The sequence below is a fragment of the Hemitrygon akajei genome, chromosome 16 (genome assembly GCF_048418815.1).
Source record: "Hemitrygon akajei chromosome 16, sHemAka1.3, whole genome shotgun sequence".
NCBI lineage: Eukaryota > Metazoa > Chordata > Chondrichthyes > Myliobatiformes > Dasyatidae > Hemitrygon > Hemitrygon akajei.
The window spans coordinates 12,590,728-12,603,213 of record NC_133139.1 but is presented as its reverse complement, the minus strand read 5'-3'; positions in this window follow the sequence as shown (position 1 = coordinate 12,603,213).

Below are 12,486 nucleotides of genomic sequence, written 5' to 3'. Positions count from 1 at the left end.
CCTTCCCTCCTACACAATCCATAACACTCCATTTTCCTTCATCCATGTGCCAACTTTGGAGTCTTTTAACTGTTCCTATTGTATTGTATTGGAGTTCAGAAGAATGAGAGGAGATCTTACAGAAACATATAAAATTATGAACGGGATAGATAAGATAGAGGCAGGAAAGTTGTTTCCACTGGTAGGTGAGACTAGAACCAGGGGACATAGCCTCAAGATTCGGGGGAGTAGATGGAGATGAGGAGAAACTGATTTTCCCAGAGAGTGGTGAATCTGTGGAATTCTCTGCCCAACGAAGCAGAGGAGGCTACCACAGTAAATACACTTAAAACAAGGTTGGATAGATTTCTGTATGGTAGGGGAATGGGGAATTGGCAGGTAGGTGGAGATGAGTCCATGGTCAGATCAGCCATGATCTTATTGAATGGAGGATCAGTCTCAATGAGCCAGATGGCCTACTCCTGCTCCTATTTCTTATGTTCTTACGTTCTTACCAGCCTGGACCACTAGCCCCGGCAATGCGTTCCAGACACCCATCACTGCATGTATAAATAAAACCTACTTGAGGATCTTAGAAGAGGTAAGCAGGAGGCCACATTTTGAAAGTGGTGAAGGTACAGTGTTTGCATGAAGATCAGAATCTGACTCACGATCAGATGTACTTTCACCGACAGTTGACCTGAAGCTTGTTGTTCTGTATCAGCAGAGCAAAGACATCAAAATCTATAAATCACAAAAATAAAAACTACAAAATGAAAACAAGGTGGTTATCAGCTGCCAGCTTGTACTCCCTATTCTGGCTTCTTCCCCCTTCCTTTCCAGTCCTGACGAAGGGGCATCAAAACACGGACTGTTTATTCCCCTCCATAAATGCCTCCTGACTTGCCGAGTTCCTCCAGAATCTCTGTAATGGCCACAACATCGTAGCTCCATGTACTGATCCATGCTCTAAGCTCATCCACTTTTTTCTTAATACTTCTTGCATTAAAATAGACACATCTCAAACCATCGGTCTGAGCACATCCCTTCTCTATCACCTGCCTATCCTCCCTCTCGCACTGTTCCAAGCTTCCTCTATTTGTGAGCCTATCGCCCCTTCCTCCACCTCTTCAGTTCCGTTCCCAACCCCCAGCAATTCTAGTTTAAACTCTCCCCAATAGCCTTAGCAAACCTCCCTGCCAGGATATCGGTTCCCCTCGGATTCAAGTGCAACCTTTCTGTTTTGTACAGGTCACGCCTGCCCCAAAAGAGGTCCCAATGATCCAGAAATCTGAATCCCTCCCCCCATTCCACCCCCTCAGCCACACATTTATCCTCCACCTCATTCTATTTCTATACTCTCTGTCACGTGGCACAGGCAGTAATCCCAAGATTACTACCTTTGTGGTCCTGCTTCTCAACTTCTTTCCTAACTCCCTGTAGTCTGTTTTCAGGACCTCCTCCCTTTTCCTGCCTACGTCATTAGTACCAATTTGTACAACGACCTCTGGCTGTTCTCCTGCCCACTTCAAGATATCGTGGACGCAATCAGAAACATCCCAGACCCTGGCAGCTGGGAGGCAAACTACCATCCGTATTTCTTTCCTGCATCCACAGGATTGCCTGTCTGACCCCCCCCCCCCCCCCGACTATAGAGTCCCCTATCGCTGCTGCCTTCCTTTTCCCTTCCCTACCCTTCTGAGCCACAGGGCCAGACTCTGTGCCAGAGACACGACCACTGCCACTTCCCCCAGGTAGGCTGTTCCCCCAAAAGTACTCAGACAGGAGTACTTATTGTTAAGGGGGACAGGCACAGGGGCACAGTCTCTAGCATCTGACTCTTGCCCTTCCCTCTCCTGACTGTTACCCACTTATCTGTCTCCCAAGTGCCCAGTGTGATTACTCGCCTATAGCTCCTCTCTATCACCTCCTCACTTTCCCTGACCAGACGAAGGTCATCGGGCTGCATCTCCAGTTCCCTAATGCAGTCCCTAAGGAGCTGCAGCTCGACACACCGGGTGCAGATGTGGCCGTCCTGGAGGCTGGGAGTCACCCGGACTTCCCACATCTGACACCCAGAACACCGGCCTCACAGACATACTTCCTGTTACTATTCTTCACAAGAAACTATCCTCGCCTCAACCCACTATCGCGTAAGCTCCATTGAGCCAAAGCCCTCTGTCTACCTCTACTCTGTTGCCTGCTCTATTAAGCTGTCTTCTTTTTAAATTCTTCTTGCTATTCTAACTCACTGACATCCATGAGCTTGCGCAGTTGTGCCCCAATATATAAACATCCATATATATTGTGTAAACATCCATAATTGTATATGTGCATGTGTGTGGGTGGGTGAGAGGGAGGAATGAACGGAGCTTGTTTTGTTGTTTGTTGTGTTTTGTGTTGTTCTGCCGAGCATTGTGGGTGTGGTGCCAGAACATGCAGTGACTCTTGTGGGCTGTCCCCCAGAACATCATTAGGTTGTGTTGATTGTTACCCAAATAACAAATTTCATTGGATGTTTTGAGGTACATCTGATAAATAAATTAATCTGAATATGTATCTAAATCTGAATCTAAATACAAATCTGTAAATCCAAATCCAAAGCCAATTCTGAATCCAAATCCAAATATGAATGTGAACAGCAGACTTTACAAAGCAGGAGAGGTCATTAATGAGACACCTGGGGCTTGAACCTTGGACACTGACTTGAGAACTTCCTGTGAATGACTCAACAATTTATCTGCTCCCAACCAATCTTTCAGATAGTCATCCCTTTGGCAGGCTAGCAGTTAGAGCACTTAATACCAAGTGGCTTAGATTAGTTAGCACTTTGAAGAAGTAGAACCCCAATGAACATACTACATTCTCAGCAAATCACGTTTCATTGCTTAATGTGTTAAAAACTCTCAGGTGGACATAAACAACTTGAGGGCATCTTGATTCAAGAGCAAACACGAGGAAATCTGCAGATGCTGGAAATTCAAACAACACACACAAAATGCTGGTAGAACACAGCAGGCTAGGCAGCATCTATAGGGAGAAGCTCCTGACGAAGGGTCTCGGCCCGAAACGTCGACAGCGCTTCTCCCTATAGATGCTGCCTAGCCTGCTGTGTTCTACCAGCATTTTGTGTGTGTTGTTGTTTGATTCAAGAGCATTGGGTTCCTTAAGTTTCAGCCTGTCTTCTTCAACCAACATCAATATCAAAGTATCTTCTGCTCCCAGGAGTTGACTCATCTGAGAGTTTACTGTCTACAATTGGCTGATGTCTTTGCAATTCACAGACAACATAAATTGGATTGGAATCTTTTGAATGACTCAGTATACATGGCCCCATGGCCAATTGGAAAAACCAAATTACAAGCAACCAAGTGCTGGAGGAACTCAGCAGGCCAGGCAGCATCTATGGAAAATAATACAGTCGATGTTTTGGCCCGAAATGTCGACTATTTACTCTTTCTCATAGCTGCTGCCTGGCCTGCTGAGTTCCTCCAGCATTTTGTGTGTGTTGCTTGGATTTCTAGCATCTGCAGATTTTCTCTGGTTTGTGATTGAAACCAAATTACAATGTGTCTTCCAGTTCTTGTTTACTTCTATTACATAATGTTTATTGTACTCTTTGGTTTCCTGTCCAAATAGCCAAAATCAGTCAGATTTTTTTTGTGTGAACTTTTTTAAGCAACTCTGTTTTTATGAAGCTGGATCTGCGTGATGAACTTCAGATATTGAAGGGCAGGGAGGACCCAAGTACTAAAGTAAGATGTACATCAAGATTGAAATAATTTCAAGTAATTCCTTCCATTTCCTCTCATTCCCTTCATCGTTTCTATTTGGATCAGAGGGAAAGACTCAATGCAGTGCTGGATGGACAAAATAAAACAGGAAGAAGTTAGCTCATGCTTCTGCCTCATGCCGATTGGTACGACTCAATTGCTCTCATCCCTCCATGAGGGAAAGCCAGAGAAATCCCAAATCAACATCAAATGGACTGAGGCCTAGCACTTCCTGGTGGCAGAGGTCTGGAAGTTTAGCCAACCGTACGGCCAAGTAGAATAGAACAGAATGGAAGCTGATTAATTATCACTGGCTTAAATTATAGGAAATTTGTTACTTTCCAGCATCAGTACCGTGCAAAGGCTATAGGTTACAAAGCTACTATAAGGTACAAAAATAAATAAATACTGCAAAATAAACAAATCTTGAAGTAATGTTCATGGGTGTGTAGACTGACTGGAAACCTTAAGGTGGAGAGGTAGAAAGTGGTTCTGAATTATTGAGTGTGAGTCTTCGGGCTCCTGTACTTTCTCCCAGATAGAAGTAATGAGAAGGGAGAAGGGGACATGTCTTGGATGGTGAGGGTCCTTAGTGATGGATGCCACTTTCTTTGATTGTTTATTTATTGAGAATTTATTTATTTCATTTGATGAATCAGCCCTTCAAGCTGTGCCATGCAGCAACCCACTTATTTAACCCTAGCCTAACCAGGAGACAATTTCCAATGACCAATTAACCTACCAACTCATAAGGCTCTGGACTGAGGGAGGATACTGGTGCACCTGGAGGAAAGCCCAGGCAGGCACGGGAAGAATGTAAATCTCCTTCCGGACAGTGGTTGGAATTGACCCCAGGTCACTGTACTGTAAAGCGTCGTGCTAACCGCCGTGCTACCGTACTACCCGTGATGGAGCTGGCAAAGCCTGTAGCGCTCTGCAGCATTTTGTGGTGCTACGAATTGGAGCCTCCGTACGAGGCTGTGATGCAACCAGCCTGTTCTCCATTTCCTTTCCACAGTGCACTTGTAGAATTGTCAGAATCACAATCAGAGTCAGGTTTAATATCACCGGCATACATGAAACCTGTTACCTTAGCGGCAGCTGTACACTGCAATACATGATAAGTATATAAAAATAAATCAATCAATTATAGTAAGTATATATATATGCATATTAAGTTTAAAATAGTGCAAAGACAGAAATAATTTTTAAGAAGTGAGGTAGTGTTCGTGGGTTCAATGTCCATTTAGGAATCGGATGGCAGAGGAGAACAAGCTGTTCCCCAAACGTTGAGTGTGTGCCTTCAAGCTCCTGTACCTCCTGCCTGACAGTAACAATTAGAAGAGAGCACGTCCTGGGTGGCAAGGGTCCTTAATGATGGACGCTGCCTTTCTGAGGCATAGTTCCTTGGTTCCTTGAAGATGTTTTGGATTATTTGGAGGCTAGTACCCATGATGGAGCTGGCTAACTTTACAACTTTCTGTAGTTCTTTCGATCCTGTGTAGTAGTCCACTCCGCACCCCCCCCCCCCCCCACAATCTCTCCATACCAGGCGGTGATGCAACCTGTCAGAATGTTAGCCACAGTATTTCTGTCAAAGTTTTCGAGTGCTTTGGGTGACAAACCAGATCTCCACAAACTCCTAATGAAGTAGAGCCACTGCATGCCTTCTCCACAATTGAAACAATGTGCTGGGCCCAGGATAGATCCTCTGCGATGTAATGCTCTTGCCTCGCCTTCTTTCTAGCTGCATCAATATCTTGGGACTATGTCAGATCCTCAGAGATATTGACACCCAGGAACTTGAAATTGCTCACTCTTTCCACTTCTGATCCCTCTGTGAGGATTGGTTCGTGTTCCCTCGTCTTCCCCTTTTTGAAGTCCACAGTCAGCTCTTTGGTCTTACTGAGGTGAGTGCGTTTGTCTGTAAGAGTCATTACTAACACACCAAATCTCCTCAAGCTCCTTATTAAGTAGCGCCGCTGGCAGGCCGCCTTCAAAATTGAATTAGTGTGTTGGGCCCAGGATAGATCTTCTGAGATGATGCTCAGAAGCTTAAAGCTGCTGATCCTGACCCCAAAATCAGGACGGGAGTGTGTTCTCCTGACTTTCCCTTCCTGAAGTCCACAATCAATTCCTTGCTGACATTGAGGGTGAGTTTGTTGTTCCAAAACACCTCAACCAGCCGATCTACCTCACTCCCATATGACTCCTCATTGCCTTTTCTACACTCAAAACTGTGTAGCTTAGCATATGCACCACTGTGTGCTCAGCTACACAGTTATGAGTGTAGAGCAGTGGGCTGAGCACGCATCCCCGAGGTACATTTCTGTTGATTATCAGCAATGAGTGCAAGGTGATAGATATGCATATATCGTCTATTTCAGTAACTATATAGTATTCAAAAGGGATCACAATAGAACTTAGTCAAGTTGTTTCGGAAAGATATTATCCCTTTGCTTTCTGAGGTTCCTAGATTCAATGCTGTTTCAATATGCTCCAAGGACTGTATATTTCACTTCATTTTTATCCACTCAAATCAGCTAACCAAACAAATTCATGATATTTTAAAAACTTTATGTACAAGAATAAACCGCCCAATGCTTTTTCATTCTGTACAATATAGTCAATGCTTTCTGTACTGATCTGTTGCATTTGCAAACATCAGTAGCACTGCTGCAATTCCTGTAACACTCTGGGGTGTTATACTGCTTAATAATTGAGAGGCTTTCTCCCCCAACCCTAACCAGGCGCCTCTCTCTTCAGTCGGAGAAGAACCCTATGCTGGGGTCCTTCCTTCCCCACCAAGCCCTTCCCATGGCTGCAAACAAATTTATGATCTGTTTTAGCAGATAGGTTAAGTACACAGCTATAACGTCTCCAAGTTAAGTAAATATCTTCACACATACTGTACAAACATAATCGGAACGTAGGTGACTAAAACAAATAAGGCACTCTTGATGCAGTCACCATAAGCCATTTAGTGGTTTACATGAAGTACTCCTTTACAGGATATTGCATGAACAAACAAACTTCGCAAAGTATTGGCTAATATTCATCCAGCCAAATGTAATTAATCCTTGGTCTCATAGAGGGAGTAGCTTCCACCAGCAGAGGTCTCTGTGACTCTAGCATTTAATTATCCAGATCGGGCTAGATGCATTAATTAATAAAGTTATTCGATGCTACCTTTTCCAAAGATGACTAAAATGACCTTTATGAAATAATAAGTATTCATTTTGTGCCAAAGGAACAAAGTAGTCACAAGCACTTAAATATATTTCAATATAAGAACACAATAAACAAACAGCAGTGTGAAATGTGGTCAATACAAATCAGGCAGTGTCAATAAAGGCATCCCCATGACTCCTTTACTGCTTCTCTCTCCCCACCCCTGCCCTCACTACCTGTCTGTCCATTACCTTTAATCTCTTACCTCTGATTCAAAGGTCTACAATCCTTCACTAGCCTCCAAACAATTGGTTTATTGATCATTTCACAATCTCTCTCTGGTGTTTCTCACTCCCTCCCCTCTCCCTTCCCCTCTTCCCAAACATGATTCCTCTCTCTTTGCCCCTTTCCCACTTTCAGTCCCCAATAGAGACCCATATCAGAATCTGATTTATCATCATGTATGTCATGACAGTTTTTTACAACAGCAGTACAGTGCAATGCATAAAATCACTACAGTTCTGTGCAAAACTGTGTAAGGGTAGTGCAAAAAGAGAGCAAATAGTGAGGTAGTGTTCATCAGTTGGTTCATTTTCTGTTCTGAAATCTGATGGTAGAGGGGAAGAAGCTGTTCATAAAATGTTGAGTGTGTGCCTTCAGACTCTTGTTCCTCCTCCTGGATGGTAGCAATGAGAAGAGGACATGTTCTGGACATAAAGACAATGAGACTGAACATTAACAATGAGGTGAGGGAAACCAGAAGGAGGTGATGGACAGGTGAGGAGAAAATGAGGGGTGACGTCGAGCCAGAATGGGGAATGGAAGAAGAGAGTAGGAAGGTTGGAGGTTTCCCTCATCCACCCACTTTCCCCTCAGATAGGCTCACCTGCCCTCTGCCAGTTGTACTCCTTCCTTCTTATTCTGACTTCTGCCTCTTTCATTTCCAGTCCTGAAGAAGGATCTTGGCCTGAAACATCAACTGTTTATTCCACTCTGTAAATGCTGCCTGACCTGCTGAGTTCCTGCAGTATTTTGCGTGTTTAGTCTAAGTCAGTTCAAAGATTTTTAAAAAATCAAATAACTGTTTGCTGGTTTGCCTTCTCATCAAGTTGAAAAGCTGGAAGTTCAAGAAACCTCTTCTCTCTGGACTCAATTGGTTATCCACTTTGGGAGTAAGAACAGGAAGGCAGATTATTATCTGAACGGTGTAGAGTTAGGTAAGGGAGAAATACAAAGAGATCTAAGAGTCCTTGTTCATCAGTCGCTGAAGGTGAATGAGCAAGTGCAGCAGGCAGTGAAGAAGGCTAATGGAATGTTGGCCTTTATTACAAAGGGAATTGAGTACAAGAGCAAGGGAATCCTCTTGCATTTGTACAGAGCCCTGGTGAGACCACACCTGGAGTATTGTGTACAGTTTTGGTCTCCAGGGTTAAGGAAGGACATCCTGGCTGTAGAGGAAGTGCAGTGTAGATTCACGAGGTTAATTCCTGGGATGTCTGGACTGTCTTATGCAGAGAGGTTAGAGAGACTGGGCTTGTACACGCTGGAATTAAGGAGATTGAGAGGGGATCTGATTGAAACATATAAGATTATTAAGGGATTGGACAAGATAGAGGCAGGAAATATGTTCCAGATGCTGGGAGAGTCCAGTACCAGAGGGCATGGTTTGAGAATAAGGGGTAGGTCATTTAGGACAGAGTTAAGGAAAAACTTCTTCTCCCAGAGAGTTGTGGGGGTCTGGAATGCACTGCTTTGGAAGGTAGTGGAGGCCAATTCTCTGGATGCTTTCAAGAAGGAGCTAGATAGGTATCTTATGGATAGGGGAATCAAGGGATATCGGGACAAGGCAGGAACCGGGTATTGATAGTAGATGATCAGCCATGATCTCAAAATGGCGGTGCAGGCTCAAAGGGCCGAATGGTCTACTTCTGCACCTATTGTCTATTGTCAAGGTTTATCAAGGCTGACATAGTTTAGATATAGGGGATTATCTGCTTTATTAGGTACACCTGTACATTAATGCAAATGTCTAATTAGCCAATCATGTGGCAACTACCCAATGCATAAAAGCATGCAGACATGGTCAAGAGGTTCAGTTGTTGTTCAGACAAAACATCAGTATGGGGAAGAAATGTGATCTAAGTGACTTTGAGCATTGTTGATGCCAGATGTGGTGGTTTGAGTATCTCAGAAACTGTTGATCTCCTGGGATTTTCACACACAAAATTCCCTAGAGTTAATAGAGAATGGTGAAAGAAGTGAAAAAATCATCTAGTGAGCAGCAGTTCAGTGGATGAAAATAAACCACGAACATACACTCAGTGGCCACTTTATTAGTTTAAGATTCAAGATTCAAGTTTATTTATCACAAGTATTTTGTAACATAAATGTGTCATAAACATAAAAGATTCTGCAAACACTGGAAATCCGGAGTAACACACACAAAATGCTGGAGGAACTCAGCAAGTCCGGCAGTATCTATTTGGAAGGGAATTAACAGTCAACATTTCAGGCCGATGGGTCTGATGAAAGTATTTAATGGGAGCAGGAGGACCATGGCAAGTTTAATGGGAGCTCAGGAGCCAGGACCCTGGTGAATTGTGAAGGAGGATAGAAATAAGTTTTAAGGCAGTGCAGGAAAAGGAGTCCCAATGAGTTTACAGGGAGACAACCAGAAACAGGGTCCTGGTGAGTTCAAAAGGAGCGTGAGATCTGCGCTGTTGAGCCAATTGCTTAACCTTTGGTCCTTACCAAAGTTGTCAGTGACGCTAGGCACAGCGCTGTACCAGTGGGGTCTCAGTTCTAATTCTCCTATATCTAAGTGCTACCTTCAACACAATTGACCATGACATTCTCATAGATCACCCCGAGAACTGGGTTGTCCTCTCTGGCAGCACCTTTAATTGGTTTCACTCATATATCTCAGAACAAAAATGTTTTGTCTATCATGGAGATAATTCTTCTAAGTGGTACTATAAACCTTTTGGAATTTTGCTCAGGGAAGATGTCTTGGTCCCCTATTCTTCTCCTCACACATCCTGTCCTTAGGAGACATCATTAGAGAGCATAAACATCCGCCCCCCCCCCCCCCCAGCCCCTTTCACTCTGCTGCAGTGCTAACCAACACCCCACTGCCTCCTCTCTCTCCGCTATTGGGATCCATATATGAGCTTGCTCAGCCTCAGATATCAGTGATATCTGGTATCAGAGATAATCAGTGATTATTTATCTTACTGCTCTCTTGGGCATTTTGCAGTGTACATGCAGTCTATTTTGTTTGCTTTTGTATATTGTGCCCTGGCTATAATTGAGATTGATTGCATGAAAAATGGTTTGAGACGCCCTGAGCTCATAAAATTGGTTTCATTTTCAAGTACTGTCTTTGGTTCTATGCAAGTAAGGGTAATATCTTTGTCAATACAATCAGAATACTTCAGTTTCATAATTCATTTTGTGATTACAGGATCAATAGAAATGCCGAGTAACTCTGCAGACATACGAGAGTAGCCCAGGTATATGGGTTCATGATCTTGCAGGCAAGTCATTGCCCCTCAATCATAAGACTCTTAAACCTATGAGGATAACTTCACTTACCCCATCACTGTTCCCACAACCTATTGACTTACTTTCAAGGATTCTTCTCCCATCCATGATATTCATTGTTTATTTATTTATTTATGTAGGTATTTGTTTCTTTCTTTATTTATTTAAACTTTCTCTTTGTATTTTAACACTTTTTTTTTATACACGCTGGTTGCCTGTCTTGTTGATGTGGTCTTTAATAGGATTTACTGAGTATTTCCTTTTCTTTATTTATTGAAATACAACATATAATAGGCCCTTCCAGCACTGCCCAACAGTCCCCCAATTTAACTTAATAACAGGATGATTTACAATGCCAAATTAACCTACCAACCAGTTCGTCTTTGGACTGTGGGAGAAAACCGGAGCACCAGAGAATACCCACATAATCATAGGGAGAATGTATAAGCTCCTTACAGGCAGTGGCGGAAAACAGAGAGTCTCTGTTTTCAACTGTAGAAATTAGGTAATAGACTCTCTTAACCAGTAAGCTAATGTAATTTAGACTCACGCAGCATGGAAACAGGCTCAACTGATCCAGGCCAACAAAGATGGCCAAGTAAGCTATTAGCTTTTGCCTCTATTTGACACATATGCTTTCTTGTCCACGTAACATAAACAAAGTCATCAGAGAGACATTGGAGCTTGTGGATACAGAAATGTTTTATTCAACAAAATGAGACACTCTTGGAGGAACAGGCCTGCAATACTACATGATTTTCATGTGCTAAAGGTCAAAGGTAATGGCAAAACAATTCATTCTATAGCTACAGCATATCTACAATGCTTCCTTTGAATTACATATACAGTTCACACCTCTTTCTTTGCACCCGCACTCCAGACACATCAAAATGAATGTTAATCAGCATTGTCTGGTTTTCGATTAACTGGCGTCCACAGCTCCAGGAAGCTATTGTCCAGGGCTGCATTTTAAATGTGATCTACAATCAATGTTCAGTTCTAAAGATTGGTTGCTGAAGTTAATATTTACAATATACCCTAATTCCTGAATACACTTCTAACAATCCATGTACCTGTCAAATTATCTTTTAAATGTTTAATTATACCTTTTTTAACCACCTCCTCTGGCAGCTCATTCCATACATGGACCACTCTCTGAGTGCAAAGGTTGCCCCTCAGGTTCCTATTAAATCTCTTCCCTCTCACCCTATATCCATGCCCTCTAGTTCTTGATTCCTCAACCCTGGGGAAAAGACTGTGCACATTCACCCTATCTATGCCTCTCACGATTTTATTCACCTCTATAATGTCACCCCTCATGCTTCCGTGCTCCAATAAAGTCCCAGCCCGCTCAACCTTTCTCCATAACTCAGTCTCTCAAAATCCTGGCAATAATCTCCTCTGCACTCAGCTTAATGACGTCACAAACCTTCCATCTTAATGAAATCCTTCCTATAGCAGGGTGACCAAAACTGAACACGATGTTTCAACTGCGGCCTCACTAACGTCTTGTACCTGCAACATAACATTGTAACTTCTGTACTCAATGGAGACTCTGGAGACTCAGATGCTGGAATCAAAAGCACCAAATCAACTACTGGAAGAGTCCAACAGGTCATGCGGCGCCTGTTGGTGGACAGAAATGGACGACATTTCAGGTTGAAAGCCTGTATCAGCTCTGATGCAGGTCTTTGACACAAAACATCAACAAGCTCTTTTCTCTCATGACACACAACACAAAATGTTGTAGAAACTCAGCAGGTCAGGCAGCGTCTACAGAGAGGAACAGTCGATGTTTCTGAGCCAGGACACTTCGTCAGGATTGCGTCTCTTGTTCTCAGTATTATTTTGCTACATGTCTTATTTTACATGTTACATGTCTCAGAACTATTTTGAGTTTTTGTTTACTTATAAGCTTTTCCCAAATTCAATTGTGTTTCTTTTTTTGCTTGTAAGTGCCCTCAAGAAAATGAATCCCAAGGTAGTTTATGGTAATATAGATGCACTTTGATAATAAATT